This window comes from Stenella coeruleoalba (genome assembly GCF_951394435.1).
Source record: "Stenella coeruleoalba genome assembly, chromosome: 2".
NCBI lineage: Eukaryota > Metazoa > Chordata > Mammalia > Artiodactyla > Delphinidae > Stenella > Stenella coeruleoalba.
Genome location: NC_137147.1, coordinates 171,752,457 through 171,770,253, shown reverse-complemented (window position 1 = coordinate 171,770,253; position 17,797 = coordinate 171,752,457). Strand labels below are relative to the sequence as shown.

The window sequence follows — 17,797 nt, the reverse complement described above, 5'->3', positions numbered from 1 at the left end:
ACAGGAGAGAGGGAAAGGGACAGGGAGAGGGAGGGGAGGAGAAGAGTTTAAAAAGAAATGAGAAAATATCCCTTTAGCTAGAAAGAGTGGTTCCAGTTACAGAAGAACATTCTCTCTGACCGTGCCAGAGCCTCTATGCTTTTAGACGGTATCTGTGACAAAACAAAACAAAAACCAAAAAACTTGTCTTCATAATAAAAAAATACTGAATGAGGTCATTTTTTTCCTCACACATAATGTGCTTGATGAGAAAGAACTGAAATTAGCGACAGACTAAGTTAATGCTAATTATCCCTGAAAACTAATGTTTCACAGGATTGGTATAAAAACACCATGCACATAATAATTTGTTTAAACTGCACACGCAGATATGGCCTTTAGATACAGACTTTTTATTCTAAAAGATGCTGCCTCTACAGGAAATGAGACTGGACGGGTGCTTGTTTACCTGCCTTCACTTAGGCACTCAGATGAGTGTTGTCTGTGAAGTTACGGTGTACACTTACCTAAATGATACTGCTGATGTGGAAAAAATCTGTGAAATTCTTTTGGAATAAAAAGCATTCCTCCCACCCCTGAACCTCTACCACCAAGTTCTCCTTTCCTGAGACAGGAATGCTTCAGTTTTTTATGTACCTTATCAGAAATATAAAAGCAAATGAATGGACTTCCCTGGTGGCACAGTGGTTAAGAATCTGCCTGCCAATGCAGGGGACATGGGTTCGAGTCCTGGTCCGGGAAGATCCCACATGCCACAGAGCAACTAAGCCTGTGCACCACGACTACTGAGCCTGCGCTCTAGAGCCCGCGAGCCACAACTACTGAGCCCACGTGCTGCAACTACCGAAGCCCACGAGCCTAGAGCCCATGCTCCACAACAAGAGAACCCACCGCAGTGAGAAGCCCGCGCACACAACGAAGAGTAGCCCCCGCTCGCTGCAACCAGAGAATGCCTGCGCGCAGCAACAAGACCCAACACAGTCAAAAATAAGTAAATAAATTTATATTATATAGATATAGATCCTGCAAGCCTCGCAGCGTTGTCAAAAAGAAAATCAAATTAAAAAATAAAAGCAAATGAATATATGTACGTATAGTTATATATGGATATATAAATGTATATATACCTATATGTGTGTGTATATATATGATATATGTACATATATACATGGATGGATATATACATATATATCATGAAATACACCTAATTATATATACATACATCTCTCACTTTTTAAAAACTCAACTAAGAGCACACAATAACACTTGCCTTTTCAGTTGGTAAGCTCGTTTTTTATCAATACATAATGTTCTTCATTCCTTTTTGTAGGTGTATGGTGTTAAGTTGTGTGGGTGTATATAATATATTTTACCAGCACCCTAGTGATGGACATTTAAGTTATTTCATTTAAGTTTTTTGAGTATTTCCTATTAAAAGCAATGCTGAAGTAACTGACCTTGAACCTACCTCATTTGACACATTTGGCTATATTTGTAGAAAATCATTCCCAGGAGTAAAATAACTAGGTCAAAAGATATGTACATATGTAATTTTATTAGAAACTCTTTTAAATTTTGCTGTGAGAGTGTGTGTGTGTGTGTGTGTGTGTGTGTGTGTGTGTGTGTGTGAGAGAGAGAGAGAGAGAGTGAATAGGTGATGTATATATACATGGTCAAAAATTCAAAATTCATAACTACCCAAAGGTGAGTAAGGAGAAGTAAGTCTCCCTCATGCTTCTTTCCTGTAGCCACTGAATCCCCCTGCCCAGAAGCAGCCACCGTGACCAGCCTCTGTGTACTTTCCCAATAATACTCTAGGCATATGTGTGTAAGATAAAAGTAATGATATATGTGTCTATAGGAGAATTACTCCAATTCAACAGATACGTGGTTTTCTTCTGTTGTGTCGGTGGAGATCAGAAGACTCTTGCCAAGAGAGGTATCATATAGTCAGTGTAAGCACTCAGGCAAGGAATAGCTTTTTGATCGTCCCACCATTCATTATCAGCCATTGTCTGTAGATTCCATCAAGAAAGTAGAGGTTTTATTGACTTTCACTGTGGCTGTGTGTCCTTCTGGATGGAAGAGAGGCCATGGATATGGGACCTTGCCCTGTCCTTGGCCACACCATGTTGAATTTCCAATCTAGGTTCATTGCAACCATCTGAGATCTGCTTTCATCTTCCTAGTGGTGGGGTGTGCATTGAGTCTACTGATTCCTGTGTTTGGTGTTCTTCTCTTTCTTAGAAACACTGGAAGCCTATACATTTATTAACTTTAGATTGCAGGCCACATTCAGAGAACCTCCCTTAACTCTATTCACTCCCATCTTTATGTGCAAACTGGCCTGAGTTCTTCTCTTCCTTAGTATCTTGTTAAAAACAAGGAGCAGTCGACCCACCACAATATCCTAAGTTTTTACAAACAGTCCCCCTTGAGAGTGTAGCTAAGTCATGTGGTTTCTCTTCCGACAGTACAAGAGACAATATTACCAAATATTTTGCTGTGGAATAACAAGGGTCAACAGCTTCCCAGCCTGCCCAAGAATCTTTCCTATCATGCCTATGCCACCCTGTTCATGACTATTAAAAGGAATTGGACCCTTCATGGCTCAGAAGTCTGTCAAGTCTTACCTTTCATAGGATCCTGTTCCAATGATGTGGTTCTTGTATCACCTAAGTGGACATAATAACCAGAGTTTGCTATTACACGCTCAAGGCCCCCCCGTTCACCAATAGGATTCAAAGTTTCTTTTAAGCAAGGAAAGCAACAAAACAGAGGGACCCAGCAGCTGTCTGCTTTCCTTTCTATCTCCTGGCCTTTTTGAGCACAACACAAAGGACAAACCTTAATCTTGTGCAATTCCCACATGTATGAGCTGCGCTTTTTGGACTAATACAGGTTTCTTTTATCTTCATTGGCTTTGAGGAGACAGTGAAGTTTTCTCCTGGGTAAGCTCTATGGCTGTGCACAGCCAGCAGGCTAGGATTCAGGCCCAGCACCCTGGAGGTCACATGTGGTTCCATCTGGACAAACACTTTAAAACAAATTCCCTGGCTTTTCTTCAGAATTATTGAGATGACAGGCAGCTGCCACCCACGTGGTAAGATGGTGTCCAGCACTAACACGAAGGCCTTATGGTATGTGGGTGGGGGTGGTAGACAGTGAGACTGGTGAGTTAGGCTTCAAATTATAAAATTATCTTAGAATTTGGAACACCATCTTGCTATATCATTAAACTGCTGTAATTCTTTTTCAGTGCACCCGTAGCTTTTCCAAAAATCACTGTGACACACCCTTTGGGGATTTAAAATACAGTAGTAAAGCTTAAAAGACTCTATTTCTTCTAAGTGTATTTTATAACGTAAAAAATAATGTGCCAGGTTCCAAGTTTTCAAAATTTCTAGTTATTTCAGAATTAGCCAAACAAGTTAATGACAATTGACCCATACACTTTTTGAAAATTAAATAAAATGGAAACTTTTCATAAAGTAAAAATGTAAGCCATAGGCCTTAAAGAGAATAATCCCCTTCGTAAAAAACGCATTATTCTAGCATCATTTAGTCTTGTGTTTCCAGTAATATCTCATAAGTTTAAGTATATTTTAAGCAGTTACCTGACATTGATTCATCGTGTGGCACTTTGGGTATTGTTTTAGGACTCAGGTATTTTTCATGTAAATGGAACTTAATTATAGTGAGTGTTCAGATTGATATTTTACTATTACAATCCCTTTAATACACACATTGAGGCTAATTATCTTAAAATAATTAGATTTTTAAAAAACTATTTTAAATGGTTAGCTTCTTTTAAAAGTCACATCAGAATTCATGTGTTCAAGATATTTTATTCAAATGTTTAAGAGAAAACTAATTCTAAAATTATTATACTTGCTATCCAGTATTCTTATGCGGGTCTTACGTAGCGTGATTTTTTTTACCCCCCCTTCTACCTTACACATTGAACTTTTCTATTGCATAATTAAGATCATATCTTGCTTATTCATCCTTCTCATGCCCATATCTCTGCTTTGTTTCCATGCTTTTCTGTAGACACAAAAACTTTTCATTTCCAGGACAAATAGTAGTATAATTTATAAATGTCAGTTAAACTCAACATATATAGAGAGCCAACAATGGACAAAACTCAGCTGAAGTGACAATGACTCAGTTTGCTCATGTGTGTATAATGAAACATCACAACTGCACCTAGTCGATAGTGACTATGAGATACCATGAATTCTAAGGCAGCCTCATTTCAGAGATGTTCTGATGTGAAAAATATGCATCTTAAAGTAGATGTAATATAGTAGTAGCCCTTCTACTAAAACATCACACCACCTCCTAGATGTTACCTTTCTTTTAAAACCCAGCTCAAATCCAGCTGTTTGTGGAAGTGTCCACGATTATTACACCACTCAACACATCACATTGCTCACAGAACCCCGAGTATCCACTTACGCAGTGGTATGTCACATTTGCTCTCTTTTTCAGAATAATTCTTAGGAACAGGCTGTAAGAATCCTCTTTGATATTGCTTAGCATGGCTTTCAGCTGACAGCTGGGGTGATGCCCTCCTGGGAAATTAGAGCAGAATAAAAAGCAGTGGGCATCAAAGTGCCCACTTTGATGGTTAGTTTAGCAAACTTATAGTTTGATCATTCGATGTGCAAACATTTCCCCTTATATTTAGAGCTCTTATCCTCCCTCTGTAACACCTGCCTATTAAATCCATAATCTGTTGGATTTGACTCCTAACCGATGCTTAATTTGTGTAGCTTAGATATTTCTGTGAAAATTTACTACCATGATTACTCTACCATCTAATGGGGGGAAAAGTTTTGTTCCTATGGTAACTGTTGTAGAACAGTGCATACTTACTATACTTCTAAAATATGCAGCCCAACCTTGTGGGAATACACATCATCTTGAAAGAATTTTCTCCCTTCAATAAAGATTGATATTTTCCCCCATTTTCACCTGATTTCAGAATAAAATAAAACTTTGTAAGAATTGCTAAGGAAGAGCTTTAGGAAATGAGAACCATGGATGGGTCTCACCCCTGCAGCTGTCATGGGAGAGCAACACAGTCCTCAAGTGATTTCTGGGAATACATGTCCAATCCCTCTATGGTTGTATTCCTCCCAGACTCTTTCTGTTTTCCATGTCTCATAATGTTTGCTGTGTTTGGGATGTTGCTATGCAAAAATGATATAAAAGAGTGGGGTTTTTTCCTAAGGCAATCAAGCTTAGCAAATGCAAGTTTAGGATGATGCAAAAGTTTCTCAGAAAAATTTTAGCATTCCTTGGGGAATGATTTAAGAATGCTCATGATAAGAAAGGATAAATGTCAATAATGGCCTAAAATGTCATTCCACATGAGAAAATTAATCAGTTCTAGGGTTTTTGTAAGTATTGATATCACTTAAACCACAGTTCTTATTTGTATTTTTGCAAACGAGACTTTCTCCATCTTTTTTCTTCAAATTAATTACCCTCTATGAGTTTTTTCCCTTTAAAAATTATATGCTACAGGGACTTCCCTGATGGTGCAGTGGTTAGGAATCGGCCTGCCAGTGCAAGGGACGTGGGTTCGAGCCCTGGTCTGGGAAGATCCCACATGCCACGGAGCAACTAAGCCCGTGCACCAGAACTACTGAGGCTGTGCTCTAGAGCCCACGAGCCACAACTCCACAACTACTGAAGCCCGCACACGTAGAGCCCGTGCTCCACAACAAGAGAAGCCACCGCAATGAGGAGTAGCTCCCGCTCACCGCAACTAGAGAAAGCCCACATACAGCAACGAAGACCCAACGCAGCCAAAAATAGTTTATTTAAAAAATTATATGCTACAATCTTATTAAAGCAAAGAAACAAATACATCAGAGCTACCATTTTTAGTATTCACTAGAAAAGTTTGCATTATGGTCTCCTTTTTGTTTTATCTTTCTTTTTGTGTGTGTGAATTTTTCTCCAGAGCTTACTTAGAGATCTGTGGATTCTATAGTTCTGTGATAGAAGAGGAATTAGGAAAAATGTTCATAATATCTTAAGCACATAACCCCATCCTCAGCAAACATGACTTACAGACAGTAATGATGAAGGTAGCAGTCCCTGAGTACAGGTCAACCCTGCGGAAGGTACAGGATTCCTAGGTGATATTATGGGTTTCCAGACATCCTGCCCTCTCATCAACATGTGACAGTGTCTGAAATTCCACCATCATGTTATCGGGTACTTCTGAATTGGATTATCCAAACAGGGAGAAGGGCCCCAATAGAAGGAGTCAGAGGCACGTAAGAGAGTAGGGCAGCATAGGGGACTGAAAAACAGCGCGGGTGCGCAGTTATACCACGTAGGGCAGGTCCAGGGGAAGCTCGGATGGAAGAGGATATTAGCTGCTTGATGAGTGACAGCATGTCAGCATCTGTGTAAAGAGGTTGGCGGAAGACATAGAAGGCATTTCCTGCTTTCTAAGTTTGCCGCGTTGGCTCTGCAAGACCTCAGTTTTGTGCGGTCTCAGACCTCACGGGCAGGATCACCTCAGAACGGCTCAGCTTATGCTTTGCTTTCCTTGTTCATCAGCCCCGGAAAAGGATTGTTGTCAGAGAGAAAGAAAACGGAGTTCTTCTTCCTCTTGGGCCTGGGAACACCCTGCTCCCTATATCCAGATAAGAAGGAAGAAGGAATGGGAGCCCAGGATCTTAACAGCATATGGGTTTAAAAATCTACCAGGTAACATTTTCCACCAATATTTTCCACTCTTTCAGTGTCCCAGTGATGATGTAGCTGATGGCCAGAAATACCAGAAGCCTGATCTCTGGTTAAAATCTTTTTTAGAAGACTATATATTACTTTACTACATTTTCTTATGTTTTTAGGCTGCAGCTGATTTCTTTCAGTCTTGGGTGTGTGAAGCCGTAATTATTCGGTCAGCTGAGATATATGACACACACATATATACATATATAGATATTTACGCAAAGGTATGCAGATGTCATTACTATAGGGCATAAAGGAGGGTCAGGATCATAGACTGCTGAAAAGTCTCTTGTAAAATTTTTGTTCAAGGATCTAAATGTAGAATTAAGCAAAGAGTAATGCAATGAGAAATACTAGGCCTTAACTGAAAGAAAAGACAGAATTCATGATCTTTCATGCCCTACCTCCATGATAAGTATTCAGTTCATATGGGGGTTTATTCTCCTTTGTAAGAGCCAAAGCCTTTCATCATTTCTGGGCATGGCATACCTCAGAGGCAGACAAGGTGGTACCAGCTGCACATGATGAAAGAAATCACACGATTTCATTGTGTAGAGTAATGACAGGAATGGGCAGTTCAGACCAACTGGACCCATTTCTGCCACTTTTTCAAGCGTGCACACGTGCGCACACACACAGAGCAGAAAAAGAAGACTCTGAATGAATTTGTGGAGGCAGGAATTGAACCCAGTACCCAAGGAATCTTAAACCTTCTGGGTCTGTTATGGTGGGCAAAGCCGCAGGTCTTGCTCACAGTAAAGAGTAAATTTGTTTACTAAATTAGCCCCCCAAAAAGCTAAATTATTACATGACTTTTCAAAGCCATGAATAGCCAGTAAAATGAGAAACAGGTATTGCTTCTCTAAAATAATGATAGCAAACATATATAGCAGTTACTAGGGTCTGTATTGTTTTAAGTGCTTAAATAAATTCACTTAATGCTCATAATAACCTTACGATTATGGTTAAGTATGATTTTCCGCCTCTTCTAGTAATTGGAAAACTGAGGCACAGAGAGGTTAGGTAATTGTCCAAGAATGCACCATTACTGATTGGCAGTGGAAGTGTTGACAGGGGAGAGTGTGGATGCCCATTAATAGAGGCATACCCTCAGGCACCTGAAGGGTACATGACGTGCACCTCGCCAAGATTTCACTTCAGCTCCAGCATCTTTCTTGAACCATAGTCCGTCCACTTGAATGCCTATGTAAGTGAAGTGGCACATTCTAACAGAGCGAGATTGAACCATATGGAGACGGCACCCAGGAACCGGGCTGGCAGCATAGGCAGCTCAGTGGAGGCTGGAAAGTGTCTCAGAAGAAATTGTCCAGAGAAAGCCCCAAGGCACTGGGAGAGAAAAGGAAGGAAACTGGAGGGCATTACTGCCTACGAGAAAGTCGGCACTGCTTTCAAAATTAATGAGAAAGTTGCATATACCACACGCAATGGGGTCTCTCCTTTATTAGCCAGTTAAGTATTAAGGATTTTGCATGTTTCATTTTTCTTCTCTAATTACAAAGGTGGTTGTGCACCTATAGAATGTTTCATTGCTTTGTATTTGATAAATTCACATATCAAGTCTTTAAATGTAGCAAACGTATGACTTGCTGAGGGCTGTGTAGCTCATTAGTGGATAAAGAAGGAGATGCACTCAGTGTTTTTCCAGAAGAAAACCCAAAAGAGACAGGTTCAGGCAAGATCAGAACTTTCCAGTAATTAAAACTTCTCAGAAATGAGATGGGGTGCCTGCAAAGGGCTGAGTAGCCATCAGTAAAAGCATCCTGACCATAGGCCAGGAATCCCCACTGGACCAGATGACTTCTAATATTCCTCCTGCCCCAGTGCTAAGACTTTGGTGATTATTTTCACAGAGAACTTGATTTTTTATGTTCATAGACATCTAAGCATTTGGAAATATAATGAAACCATTTTAAGTAGTAAGAAATTGAAAGACAGAGCTCTCAGTTAATTTTATGAAGCATGCAGTCTTAGTTTTCTAAATACCCTGGATAAGTTAGCAAGCCCTCTGCAATGCTGGGGCTCAGAATCGGGGCTGAGCAAGTATGTGAGGGCTGTGGTCCCTGAGGGCCTGAGTGCAAGGAATAGATACAGCGGAGAGGAAGGAAGGGGATGGAGGAAAAGAGGAATAATACAAGTGATAGTGATCCTAATACGAATGTAATCATTACAGCAGTCACATCAGAGAATCATGGCTGTTCTCACTTTTCACATGGAGGAACTGAATCTCAAGGTCGTGAGTCCCAAGGCCGTGCGGTAAGTGGCAGAGGCAGGGCACACACTGCAGTGCTGTGACTCACCTGTGCAGTAGCTTTGCTCAGCCTAGCATGGGTGGCTCTGTATTAAACACAGGCCTGGGACTTCCCTGGTGGTCAAGTGGTTAAGACTCTGCACTCTCAGTGCAGGGGGGCTGGGTTTGATCCCTGGTCAGGGAACTAGATCCCGCATGCCACAACTAAAAGATCCCACACATGGCAACGAAGATCCCATGTGCTACAACTACATGGCAACGAAGATCGCATGTGCTACAACTAAGACCCAGGGCAGCCAGATAAATAAATAAATAAATAAATAAATATTTTTTTTTAAAAAAGACAGGTCTAAGAAGAGAAGCTTATTTCCGAATCCTGCCACAAGCCTCATGAATTTAAAATATCAGTACTTAGGGAAGACTTTATGTTGCTCAGCCTTACCTGAAACTCACCTTTCTTTATATGAGACAGAAATAATATTAATGAACCCTATAAGTATTAATTTTTTTTGCCATGCCATGTGCTTTGTGGGATCTTAGTTCCCCGACCAGGGATTGAACCCGGGCCACGGCAGTGAAAGTGCCAAGTCCTAACCACTGGACTGCCAGGGAGCTCCCTAAGTCTATTAATATCATAAACTCAAATTTCCATTTTGAAGGACTAAGAGAAAATGGAAAATGATTGAGTCCATAATACAGAGAAAGTGTAGAAACCAAGTTTTGATTTTGCTTTTTGACCCAAGCTTTGATTTATATTTCTCTATGTCTGAAACATAATCAACGTTTTCTTTGTGTTTGGTTGTGTTTCTCTACTCCAGAAGGCATGAGAGAAAGAAAACCCTCCCACAAACTTTTCTCACATTATTCCATTGAGAGAGGGCTACAGACTAATTAGCTATGGGTCTACTGGCTATCAGACAAACCTTTTCCTTTATCTCTTCAAAATAGAGTAGAAACAGTTGAGATCAGCATAAGATCTGTTACTCTAAGACAGTGATTCCTAACCAGAAATGATTTTGTCCTTTCCTCCCCTCCAGGAGGACATTTGACACTTTCTAGAGATATTTTTATTACCACAACTGGGAGTGGTACTGGCTTCTAGTAGGTAAAAGTCAAGGATGCTGCTAAACATCCTACAATGCACTGAACAGCCCACCAACAGAGACTTATTTGGCCCCAAATGTCAATATTGCTAAGGTTGAGAAACCCTGGTCTAAGACCTGGTAAAATGCTTGGGAGTTTGCGTACCTGGGCACGCCCCTGGCAAAATCTTCTAGGCCTCCAAACCTAGGGAATCTCAGCACAGTGGAATTGCCTAGAGCTTTGTGGGAAGAGAACATTTTCCCTGTATTCTCCATTAATTTTCACAAGTTCATAAACTGGGCTTAGATAATTATTTCCACTGTCTTCTTTCTCTATTTTTTCTCATTATGCAAAGGCATACCGGATTTTGAGAATTTTTGCTTGTCTCTTATTTTACATCATTTTTCATGGTTTGATTTTTAGGCCAGATTTTTCCTTTGTGTTAATTTTATTATTTTTACAAAGGGAAGAAAATGTGGAAGAAGATTTGGAAAAAAAAATTTTAATGTCTGATCTAAGAATAAGAACAATCATTGGAAATTTATGGTCCAAGTTTTCTGAATTAACACAAAATGGTTTCTGAACAACTACGCAGATGACAATTTCAGTAACCATTTTTCAGTATTTATAATTTTTAAAAGTCTGCTATTTTAAAAAATTCAATCTGATTAGACAACTGGCCTGAATCCAAGAAGTATGCTGAAAGCAAGAACTCAGAAACACAAACTAGTTTTAAAACTTAAAAAAGAAATGTTGATGAAGAAGGCAGAGAGTTCACAGGTAAGAAAAAAAGAAAACGTTATACAAAAGGTGATAGAACTTGACTATCAAGGTGAAAAGGTAATGAGTACAAAGTCCAGGTATGACATTTATGATTTTTGAGACAGTCTGTCTATATCACTTAAGCTTTGGCAACATCCCCAGACTCATAGAGAAGACTGAGTCATCCCTCATTCCTTTATTCTCTGTTAAAAAGGTGACCTGGGTGTATATTCTGTGACTGATTGTGCTGAACATGCTGAAAATCTGAGAATAAAAAGCCATTGACATCAGTTGTAAAGTGAGAAAGAAATTATTTCCTGGTTACGCATTTGGTCTTATCATACAAACTAGATTTTTCTGGCCGCCTGTTTCTTTAAATGGTCTTAAAGATGTGTTGAAAATATCTCACCTGTGCGACTTTTAGGGTTGTTGCTATGTGTGGGTTTGGTATGAACCAACAAGAATCTGAAAGTTATTTCTCAAGCCAAGAGACAAACTCAGATAATGACAAAGTTGGCCTGAGCTTTGAGTTCAAAAGGATCATGATAGTTTTGCTGAGCTCAGAAATAGTGGAGAACTTGAGGTAAAGTGAGTGCTAAAGCAAGAAAACCACTGACCACAGCAACCAAATAGCATCTAAAAATGGCCTGTAGAAACAGAGCATGGCTTTACCCAAATACTAATGCAATGCCCAGTCCTGCATTGAGGGACAACTTTCCACGAAAAGACTTTCCCCAATTGCTCCTTACAGAGAAAATTAGAAAAATGTTAAGTGATTTTAAAATTTGATCCATTTATATTTGTTCCTTAGGTGTAAGTTATAAATATTGAGATTATCAATGTATTTATGTTTGATGGAAGCTTATCTGAAGTATATTCATTAATTTTGAAGTTAACTTTTATTGTTGTCCTTCATATTCCAAACATGAAGAGCATTAAGTCAAGCTAATTTTTTTCTTTCTAATATAAAATAAAAAATAATAAAGCAATAAATTAAAAAATAGACCTCTTAATTCAGATTCCATTACTATTTGTGCTAATCATAGAGGCTTTTCTTGTAGCTTACTTTTGTTTTACATAGATGACATATATATATAGATTACATATATATATATAAAGTTGATAACACAAGAATTATAATTTCATGGAAAATATTAGCTCATTTACATAAAGAAACTGTAAATGATATAGAGTATAGGTTTTTTTATTTAAAACTTTTCAACTGGTCTGTTTATTAATGCGGAAATTCTGACTAGGAATTCCATTTAAAATTATTCTTTTTTAATAATAGATAAAATGTATTGTGCACTCCTCAAGTATTTGGTACTCTGAATACATTATTTTATTTAAGACTCACAATAACCCTAAGAAGCAGGAACTAACATTATCTTCATTGAACAGGTGCAGAAAATAAGGCAAAGAAGTTAAGAAACTTGCCCAAGGTCAGGTGGTAGGTGGTGGAGTCTGATCTTAAAGCTGAGTCTGCCTGACTTGGAGCCAAAAGCCTAAAACACAGTACCATAAACTTTTCATTAGTCTCGGTATTACTTTATGGACGACAACAATAAAAGCACATTGTTTTTATAGTAGTCTATAGTTAAGAATTAATCACAAATTCAAACAGACTTTTCTTATTAGTTCCAATTACTAAGCTTTTAACATATGTTAGCTAATACTCTTCCCTCAAACCTCAAAATGTTTTTGCAATAAAATTTTATTCATGTTCAGTTAAAAATCCCATGAGATTTACTATAATTTTCCATTGAAGAAAGACATTAATATTGCAAGCTAAGTTTAGAACCATATATCAAGAGCCTTAAAATATTTACATCCTATAACTTAGGAATTCAATTTCTAGAGAACTTATCCTCCAGAAATAGTTAAAATACATATAAATATTTTATTACAAACATAGTTATTTATATGTTTTTATAAAATCAAAATTTGGAAGTAATAAAAATATATTGAGGAATGGTTAAATAAATGATGGCATTGCCATTTCAAGTGATATTTATAAAGAGCTTACTATACCATGGAAAAACACTTGAGTTATATGTTTATTTTAGTTAGTGTGTGAAGCAGAGAAGCAGGGCATTATAGAGTAAGCAGTTAGTCACAACCATGTAAGATAAACTTCCCAGAATCGCAAAATTAGAAGATACCAAACATGTTTAAAATGCCTTTATATTGTACTCTTATTTTTCTATATTTTCCAGTTTAAAACAATTTGCACATACTAATTTTCAAATGAAAAAACACATTTTAATTTTTTTTAAAAAAGTTATAGGCCAGTAAGATGGCAGAATGAGAGCTCCCCTGCTTGTGTCCCCCACGGCAACAGTACTTTGGTCATCCTCAGACAAAAGTGCCTTTGTGGGAGCTTTGGATCCAGGTAAGAGGTTGTGAAAGCCTGATGGAGCCCAAGATCGTCGAGGGCCGTTTTTAGAAGGCACGCCCACACCCAGGCGGCAGGCGCACTGACCGCGGTCCCAATGACGGGCCCAGAAACAGCCTCTTCTCCCTGTGGACTTGCTACAGCCCCATTTGGCCTTGGGCCTGCCAACAGCACCATTCCCCAAGGGACTCAGGAGGATAACTGGGCCTGCCAACCTCAGTCCCAGTTGTGGGCCCTGAAGTGGCCTGTGACCCAGCTCCAGTCCCTCTGGGCCACAATCCAGAAGTAGGACCCATGCCCGTCAGTGACCCTGGAGGAAGGCCCACCAACCTTGGTCTGATGGTGGAGCCTTAAGTGGCCCTACAGCTTGGCTCTAGCCCTTCTCAACCGTGGTCTGACAGTAGTCTTGACAGCCCAGGGACATGATGGGAGACGTGGTCCTTCACATTCCTGATGGTGGGCCTGCTGACCTTGCTTTGTTTACATATCCTGAAGCAGCCCTGTGACCTTGCTCCAGCCCTACTTAGCCATGGTCCAGAGGCAGTTCAGCTCACCCAAGAACCCAGCAGGAGACATGCCTCCCCACACCCCTGGAAGTAGTCCTGCAGACCTCAATTCCAGCTGTGGAGCATAAAGCAGCCTCTCACCTCAGCTCAGTCCCTCTCAGCCATGGTCTAGGGCAGTCCTGCATGTGCAGGGATCTGACCAGTGACCCAGCAGGATCTCTCCCAGGAACGTGGTGGGAGACACACCTGTGTATGTGACAACAGGCCGGATATCTGCAGACCCAATTGCAGACCCTGAAGTGGACACTTGTCCCAGCACCAGCCCTACTGACCAAGGTCCTGGAGCCATCCACCCAGAGACCAAACAGGATCCACGCCCACCTGAGCCCCTGGTAATAGACCCACCAACATCATGAAACACCACTGTGGACCTACACCCCTGAACAACCAATGGATCAAAGAAGAAATCAAACAGATCTTGAGACAAATGAAATGGAAATGAAAATGGAAACACATACCAAAGCTTATGAGATGCAGCAAAAGCAGTTCTAAGAGGGAATTTTTCAGTGATAAATACCTACATTAAGAAAAAAGAAAGATCTCAAATTTACACCTATGGGAGCTAGAAAAAGAAGAACAAACTAAGCCGTCAGTTAGCACAAGAAAGGAAATAGCAAGGAAGAGCATAAATAAATACAACAGAGACCAGAAAAACTTTAGAGCAGATCTATAAAACTAAGAGTTGGCTTTTTGAAAAGGTGAACAAAATTGGCAAACCTTTGGTGAGACTAACCAAGAAAAAAGAATAAATACATAATATAAATAAAATAATAATTTTATAATAAAATAATTTAACAAAATTATAAATAAAATTATAAATGGAAGAGGAAACATAACTGATACCACAGAAATATAAAGGATCATAGGAGACTACTATGAATAATTATATGCCAACAAATTAGATAACACAGAAGAAATGGATAAGTCCCTAGAAACATACACCTCTCAAGACTGGATCATAAAGAAATAGAAAATCTGAAGAGTCCAGTAATGAGTAAAGAGATTGAAGCAGTAATCAAAAATCTCCGAACAAAGAAAAGCCCACAACCAGATGGTTTCACTAGTGAATTCTACCAAACTTTTACTGAAGAATCAATGCTAATCCTTTTCAGACTCTTCTAAAAGATTAAAGAGATGGAAACACTTCCAAACTCTGGTTATGAGACTAGCGTTACTCTCACACCAAAGCTAGATAAGGACAGTACAAGAAAAGAAAATTACAAACCAATATCCCTGATGAACATAGATGCAAAAATCTTCAACAAGATACTAGCAAATAAAATTCAACAGCACCCGAAAAGTATCATACACCATGGTCAAGTGAATTCTACGCCTGAGTTGCAAGGATGGTTCAACATACACAAATCAATAAATATGATATACCACATTAGCAAGGTAAAGGATAAAAATAATATGATCATCTCAATAGTTGGAGAAAAAGCGTTTGACAAAATTCAACATCCTTTCCTGATAAAAACTCTCAACAAATTAAGTATAGAACGAATGTAGTTCAACATAATAAAGACCATATATGATAAGCCAACAGCTAACAGCATACTCAGTGGTGAAAAACGGAAAGCTTTTCCTCCAAGATCAAGAACAAGAAAAACGTTCCCACTCTCACCACTTCTATTCAAGATAGTACTGGACATCTTAACCAGAGTAGGCAAGAAAAAGAAATAGCAGGCACCTAACTCAGAAAGAAAGAAGTAAAACTGTCTCTCTTTGCAGATGACATGATCTTAAATATAGGAAACCCTAAAGATTCCACCAAGAAACTGTTAAGAGCTAATAAACAGATTCAGTAAAATTGCAGGATACAAAATCAACATACAAAAATCGGTTGTGTTTCTCTGCACCAGCAATGGACTATGTGAAAAAGAAATGAAGAAAACAATCCCACTTACAATAACATCAAAAAGAATAAAATACTTAGGAATAAATTTAACCAAAGAGGTGAACGGAATAGGTACACTGAAAACTATAAGACATTGATGAAAGAAATTGAAGAAGACACAAATAAATGGAAAGATATCCCTTGTTCATGGAGTGGAAGAATTAATATTGTTAAAATGTCCATTCTACCCAAGGCAATCTGTAGACTCAATGCAATCTTCATCAAAATGTGAAATACCTTTACATATATCTAATGGAATATAATGTAATATTATATGTTATCGATTATATTTATGTTATGTATTCCATTATAATATACAATATATCCTGTTTTATATATAAATTATATCATTTCATATATATGTATAATATTCCACTATATACATATAGTAGAATATTATTCAGCCATAAAAGAGAAGGAAATCCTCCTTTTTCTGACAACATGGATGCATCCGGAGGACAGTATGCTAAATGAAATGACAGACAAGACAAATACTGTATACTCTCACTTACATATAAAATCTAAAAAAGTAAACTCACAGAAGCAGAGAATAGAGTGGTAGTTTCTAAGGACTGAAGGTGTGGAGGTGGAAATTAGGAAATGATCAAAATGTACCAACTTTCATTTATAAGACAAATAAGTTCTGGCCATCTAATATACAGCACAGTGACTACAGTTAATAATACTATCTTGGGGCATCCCTGGTGGCGCAGTGGTTGGGAGTCCGTCTGCCGATGCAGGGGACGCGGGTTCGTGCCCCGGTCTGGGAGGATCCCACGTGCCGCGGAGCGTTTGGGCCCGTGAGCCATGGCCGCTGAGCCTGCGTGTCCGGAGCCTGTGCTCCGCGACGGGAGAGGCCACGACGGTGAGAGGCCCGCGTACAGCAAAAAAAAAAAAAAAAAAAAAAAAAATGCAAAAAGAACTTAAATGGACATGGCTAAGGCCTTTCTCAACCTCTGAAAGGCCAGCCAAAAATAAATAAATAAATTTATTTAAAAAAAAATGAATCGAAACACACTTTGGTAAGTGTTTCTCTAGTTGGTATGTCCGTGTCCAAATCTCTTTATCTTTCTCAGTCTCTTTTCCCATGTGAGGCAACATCAGACCTCAAACTACTTCTCCCCAGCCTCTTTCTCAAGCTCCCCCCACCTCGACCCTAAACTACCACCCAGAACCTGGGAAGAACTGGATCAGTTCCTGGGATATTGCTGGTGGGTTTCGTATATCAACTCTGATCTGAAGAGAATCCATGTCCAGCCAAGAGAACGTTCAGTTCCCATATTCCACTTGGTCCTTAGTCTCCCCACACCAGCAAAAGTTTTCATCAGCTAAGGTCTCCTTGTTTTGTGTGTGTGTGTGCGTGTGCGTGTGTGTGTGTGTGAAGTGGACATCTTTCCATTAGAAACTTGGCACTGGCTGAGGCACCAATTAATTTTGCATAAGTTGCCACTGCACCATTAGAGGCTAATCCGTTCATTCGTAGCCACAAGGCATTGTGTTAGGGTCACGTACATGACTTGTGCCTCCAGCACTATGGATTTATTTAGTCCTTAGCCTCTAGTTCCTGCAGCTGTGTCCTTTCAATGACTGCTTTATGGTGGCCAAGAGAGTTGAGGTCGCCTGCCAGGACTCTGAGATCTGGAGGAACACATGGACACATTATTCCTCTACTCTGAAGCTATCCAATTCCTGTTCCGGTCAGATGGGGAGATAGTGGGAGGATATCTCTGAAGCAGCCCAGCACTTACTGTTGATGATACTACTCATGCCTGATATTACTGCAAAAGAACAGGCAAATTTATCCTCCGCGTTCTTCAGTGGAAGGTTAATTACCAGTGAAAGTGTAATAATGCAAAACGTAATTCTGAATGTAGCTCCTGGGTTTCTTTGTAAGAACCGTTATGGAGACATTATTTCTTTTTACTCTAAGACTACGCATTGGATCCAGTCTGCTTCAAACAAGAAGCCAGGAAAGAGGGCTTGCTATGCTAATTGAATACTAATTAGGCTTTTGCTTAAATTGTTGTGTGTTACAATTATTTGCAACTATATTTTTTTCTATA

General features: G+C 39.2%; 1 protein-coding gene across 3 annotated transcripts in view; it reads left to right on the top strand.

The window, feature by feature from the left end:
* The window catches only part of PRTFDC1 (phosphoribosyl transferase domain containing 1), a 138,818-nt gene that overhangs the window by 26,661 nt on the left and 94,360 nt on the right, over nucleotides 1–17,797 (top strand). For 2 of the 3 annotated variants that reach the window (XM_079910621.1, XM_079910619.1), the window contains exons 3-4: nucleotides 6,586–6,735; nucleotides 8,954–9,036. The gene's annotated coding sequence lies outside the window, so the exon portion shown is untranslated. Of the gene's footprint in view, nucleotides 1–6,151; nucleotides 6,736–8,953; nucleotides 9,037–17,797 lie in introns of those variants that run through there. The other variant, XM_079910620.1, reaches the window with a different exon arrangement.